Here is a 6,343-nt window from a genome sequence, read left to right as displayed (position 1 = left end):
CCCTCTCTAGACTCTTAACCAAGATAGGAAGGGGAAGGGTCTGGATAGAAAGCTGAGCAAGATACCTACAAATGTAATGCTTTCTAGTAAAAAAAAAAAATTACGAATGGAATGAAAATTCAGAATAACAAGTGGGCTTGGTACTAAAGAAGAAAAATACAGGCTAATTTCTTTACTAAAAAAAACCCCAACACATTTATGTTTGGGAATTTCTTCAGGTGATTTTTCAAATAATCTGAGATCTGTGTGTACATTAGAAATTTTGAATATTTTGGAGTTACCATTGTGGCACAGTGGAAACAAATCTGACTAGGAACCATGAGGTTGTGGGTTTGATCCCTGGCCTTGCTCAGTGGGTTAATGATATGGCATTTCCGTGAGCTGTGGTATAGGTCGCAGACGTGGTTCAGATCTGGCATTGCTGTGGCTCTGGTGTAGGCTGGCAGCTGTAGCTTCGATTAGACCCCTAGCCTGGGAACCTCCATATGCCTGTGGGTGTGGCCCTAAAAAGCAAAAAGAAGAAGAAGAAAAAAGAAATTTTATATATTTTAATGACATTAACAATCTGAACTTTGCTCAAGTTTTACCTCTTGGAATATATTTAGGTTGAATTTTAGAAAATTGCTGTTTTGGTAGGTGAAAATGGCCAAATACCAGCAGTTTCATAGAGGTAAACTCTATAAAAAAAGGCCAGGGAGATCTTTGGTGGTCTAGAGTTTAGTATTTGACTTTTAACCACTGCAGCCTGGGTTCAATCTCTGGTCTGGGAATTGAGATCCCACATCAGGCTGTTTGTTGCACACTGCAGCAAAAATAACCAAAATAATAATAATAATAGTAATAAATAAAAACAGGCCATAACTCCCTGTGTCATAATTTCATTCAACATTTATTTAATCTCCATAACACACAAACAACTCATATAACTCAGTACTAAAAAACAAACAACCCAATCAAAAAATGGGCAGAAGATCAAAAAACATATTTCCCCAAAGAAGACATAACAAATATTTATCCAAATAAGATATACAGAGCATGAAAAGATGCTCAGCATCACTAATTATTAGAGAAGTACAAATCAAAACTACAGTGGGGAGTTCCCGTCGTGGCGCAGTGGTTAACGAATCCAACTAGGAACTATGAGGTTGCAGGTTCGGTCCCTGCCCTTGCTCAGTGGGTTAACGATCTGGTGTTGCCGTGAGCTGTGGTGTAGGTCGCAGACGCGGCTCTGATCCCGTGTTTCTGTGGCTCTGGCGTAGGCCGGTGGCTACAGCTCCAATTGGACCCCTAGCCTGGGAACTTCCATATGCCTCGAGAGCGGCCCTAGAAATGGCAAAAAGACAAAAAACAAAACAAAACAAACAAAAAAAAAAACACTACAGTGAAGTACTGCCTCATATGGGTCAGAATGGCATCATCAAAAAGTCCACAAATAATAAATGCTGGAGAAGGTATGGAGAAAAAGGCATCTTCCAACATTGCTACTGGGAATGTAAATTGATACAGTCACTATGGAGAATAGCATGGAAGTTCCTTAAAATTTAAAAATGCTGCAGTTCATAGGTGTCTCAGTGGGTTAAGGATCTGGTGTTTTCACTGCTGTGATGCAGGTTTGATCCCTGGCCTGGGAATTTTCACATGCTGCAGGCACAGCCAAATAAATAAATAAATGAAACTACTTCATTATTTGCCATTCCATTCCTGGGCATATATCCAGAGAAAAATGTAATTCATAAAGATACGTGCACCCCAATGTTCATAGCAGCACTATTTACAATAGCCAAGACATGGAAGCAACCTAAATGTGCATCAGCAGATGAATAGACAAAGAAAATGTGATATCTTTTCTCAGCCACAAAAAGAATGAAATAATGCCATTTGCAGCATCATGGACTGACCTAGAAATGATCATACTGAGTGAAGGAAGCCAAAGACAAGTATCATATGATATCGCTTATATGTGGGATCTAAAATAAAGATGCAAATGAGCTTATTTACAAAATAGAAATAGACTCACAGACATAGAAAACAAACTTACCAAAGTAGGGGAGAGAGAGGGATAAGTTAGACAGGGATGAACATACACTACTGCATATAAAATAGTTAACTAACAAGGACTTACTGTATAGCACAGAGAACTATACTCAATAGCTTGTAATAATCTACAGAAGGGAATGTAAAAAAGGAATATATATATATATGTATATATGTATATAACTGAATCACTTTACTGTAAACCCAAAACTAACACAACATTGTAAATCAACTATATTTCATTAAAAATTAAACATTTATTGAAGGTCTTAATATGGTCTTTTCTCAGGCAACTTCCATTCCTTTTTTTTTTTTTTTTTTTTTTTTGTCTTTTCAGGGCCGCACCTGTGGCATATGGAAGTTCCCAGGCTAGGGGTCGAATCCGAGCTATAGCTGCTGACCTATACCATAGCCACAGCAATGCCTCATCCTTAACTCACTGAGTTAGGCCAGGGGTAGAATGAGAGTCCTCATGGATACTAGTCGGGTTCATTACTGATGAGCCACGATGGAAACTCCCAACTCCCATTCTATTCAGATTTTAAAATATAAATAAATAATTGAAAAACATAATGATAAATGCAATAATGGAGTGAGGTATAGAATGACCCAAAGCAAGGGGTGATAGCTTCAGCTCAGTCAGGTGAGGAAGAGCATTGCAAAGCAGCTAATGCTTCAGCTGAGTAATTAGAAGTTGATTTAATTAAAAAAAAAGAAAAAGTTGAGCTGGCTGAGGGGTTGGGAGTGTCTTTCCAGGTGGAGTGAACTACATGCGTAAGATTTTTGAGGCATAAAACAGGATGGCAAGCTTAAGTAATGATGTTGCTATATCGTTTAGGCTGTCTGGATCACAGGGGAGGCAAGGCTGTTGGAAGATGCAGGAAAATAGGAGCAAGGACAGAAAACAAGGTTGAAGAAAGGTTGGACAGTTGTGATTTGTGAAGGACCTTGACTGTGTGTCATACTATAAAACAAAAATTTTGACTATAGGGAGTTCCTTCGTGACTCAGCGGTTAACGAACGGGGACTAGGATCCATGAGGATGCAGGTTTGATCCCTGGCCTTCCTCACTTGCTCAGTGGGTTAAGGATCCAGTGTTGCCGTGAGCTATGGCGTAGGTTGCAGACACAGCTCAGATCCCATAGGCTGGCAGCTGTAGCTCTGATTCCATTCCTAGCCTGGGAACTTCCATATGCCTTGGGTGTGGCCCTAAAAAGCAAAAAAAAAAAAAAAAAAAAAAGAAAAAGAAAGAAAGAAAGAAAAAAAATTGACTGTAAAGTCATAGCAAATTCAGATGTCCTCCATCAGATATTGATGGGCTAGTGAAAAGTTTTCAACTGGAAACTAATATGGTCAACTTACCACTATAGAAGGATAATAGTGAATTGAATTGAATAGTAGGGAGACTTGCTAAGCAGCTGCAGATGTGAGGAAATAAACTGAGGATACAGTTTGGAGATAGTTTGGAGATGGAGAGGACTAGAAGTGAGAGATGTGATGGTAGGAAATTCACAAAAGCTTAGTTCCAGAATATTTTGCTACTATTCGAGTTCTTTTTTTAAAAGGGGGGGGTGGCTAGTTGAATGGACTTGGAGTTTGGGGTTAGTAGATACAAACTATTACATTTAGAATGGATAAGCAATGAGGTCCTACTGTATAGCACAGGGAATTATATCCAATCTCTTTGGACAGACCATGATGGAAAAGAATATAAGAAAAGGAATGTATATATATATATATATGTATGACTGGGTCCCTTTACCATACAGCAGAAATTGGCACAACATTTTAAATCAACTATACTTTAATTTTTTAAAAAATGTAGGAGTTCCCACTGTGGCACAATGGGATTGGCGATATCTCTACTGTACTGGGATGCAGGTTTGACCCCTGGCCTGGCATAGTGGGTTAAAGGTGTTGCCACAGCTGCAGTATAGGTCTCAACTGTGGCTTGGGTTTGGTCTTTTGCCTGGGAACTCCAAGGGGCAGCCAGAAAAGAAAAAAAAAAGTAAAAAACAAAAATGTAATATCCTTATTGACAGTTCTGTATGAATAAAATAACTGGGTTGTGGCTTTGTAAAACCCATTATTCTAAATATTTTAATAGAATAAAATCACTGCATGATTAATTCAATCAGTTATCATCTAGATGAATTTTTTCATTTTTTAAGTTTTAGTGAATATAGCTGATTTACAATGTTGTGATAATCTCTGCTATGCAACAAAGTGATTCAGTTACACATATATGCATATCTGTTCTTTTTAAGATTCTTTTCCCATATAGCTTATCACAGAATATTGAATAGGGTTCCCTGTGCTATACAGCATAAAGATGAATTTTAATTGGGTTGTGATGATCATTGTACAACTATAAATGTAATAAAATTCATTGAATAATTTTTAAAAAGATGAACTTTAAAAATCAGTTTAATTGGGAGTTCCCGCTGTTACTCAGTGGCAACAAACCCACCTAGTGTCAGTGAGGATACGAGTTCCATCCCTGGCCTTGCTAAGTGAGCTAGGAATCCGGCATTCCTGTGGATGTGGCATAGGCCAGCAGCTGCAGCTCCGATTCAACTTCTGGCCTGGGAATTCCATATGCCATGGGTGCAGCCTTAAAAAGAAAAAAAAAAATTTGTTTACTTGGTCATTCTGTTTGGCTTCTGATTGAAGCATAATAGTTATAACCACAATTCAAGTAGGATCTTCCACCTCAAAGGAAGATTCTTTCCCTAGCTCTTTTTTTTTTTTTTCAAGGCACAGTGCAAACAGCTTTTATTTTTATTTATTTATTTTTGGTTTTTAAGGCTGCACCCGTGGCATATGGATGTTCCCAAGCTAGGGGGTAGAATTGGAGTTACAGCTGTCAGCCCACACGACAGCTCACAGCAACTCCGGATCCCTGACCCACTAGGCAAGGCTGGGGATCAAACCTGTATCCTCCATGGATACTAATCAGATTCATTTTTGCTGTGCCACAGTGGGAACTCCATCCTTTGCTCTGAATGAAAGCATTTCTGATATGTGTGGAGGGATTTTCATCCTTAGAGGGGGAGTGGTAGTAATAATGCCTACAGTCTTCCCATCTTCATGTCACTTGATAAAGGAAAATGTTAATTTTCTCTTCGTTCTCTTCCCCCACCCTAGAAATCACTACCCATATGAATTAACCTCAGAAATAAAAGTTAAGTTTATATTTAATTAAACTTAATTAAAGTTTAATCTTTAATTCAGGCAATAAATACTTAAAATTATATATCCTTGTGAAAAATTCAAATAATAATATTTAACTTTCTAAATTCCTCCAAATTATTCACTAAAAACTTACCTCAAAAGTTAAATAAATACATTTCTTCTAGATATCTTTTTGGACAAATTTAGCTGAGGGAAAACATTATATAACATGCCTTATTATAAAGGACAGTGTTGCTTCTGGTCAACAGATGCTATCTGACAGGACAAATACTTGGCACAGAAATTACTAACACATTCAGAAACTAATCTTCCCTGAAACCAGCTTCAACTCTCAAAAGCTGGCTGTGGGAAACAGTGTCCTTTTTAATAGAAAATTCACATTTTGAAAAAGTGGACAGTGTAGTTACTTCAGAGCCATTAAAACTGCTCCATAAATTTCTTTCAACAGTTAAAGTAATATTTAAATTTCATGAGCATTTCATTGATTTGAATTTATGTTAATGTTTTTCTAAACTTACACTGCCTTTATATCTTTGTATTCATCAAAGAGAAGTAACTTGGTTGTCTGATTCTGCTACTAATTTTTATCTTTTGCAATTCTAGGCCCCAAACTCTGTTTATCCCATTTTGGGTTTTTTTTTTAAGTATTTTTTTTATTCTTAAAATCTGTCAGTGGTCTGTCTCATAATTAAAATGCTGCTTATAGAATACTCTTGCTAAACTTTGATTACACTGGTTGTTAAAGTCAAAAAAAGTTAACAAAATATAGGTTGCTTTTAGACTTGAAAATGTTATTTTAAATAAATATTGAATTTTAAACAGAAAAAAAAAATCCTCTGTATTGCAGCCACACTTAGCATTTAGCAGCTCTACAAAAAAAATTTCAGAAAAGGCAATACTTGCCCAGGAGGTTAAGCCAGACCAACTCTGGATCTGCTGGGCACAGCTAGTTCTTTCTTCATCCCTGTTAAAGAATGTGAAATGCAATATTGAAAGCTGGGCTGCACTAAATTCACAGTTTTATTTCCTGTCTTAACTACACCTTTCTGTCTAAATTGCAACAACTTCATGGCTTAATACACAACCATCTTTTGTGCTCGCAGTTTTATGGTTT

Source organism: Sus scrofa, chromosome 8 (genome assembly GCF_000003025.6).
Source record: "Sus scrofa isolate TJ Tabasco breed Duroc chromosome 8, Sscrofa11.1, whole genome shotgun sequence".
NCBI classification, from domain to species: domain Eukaryota; kingdom Metazoa; phylum Chordata; class Mammalia; order Artiodactyla; family Suidae; genus Sus; species Sus scrofa.
This window is presented reverse-complemented; position numbering follows the sequence as displayed.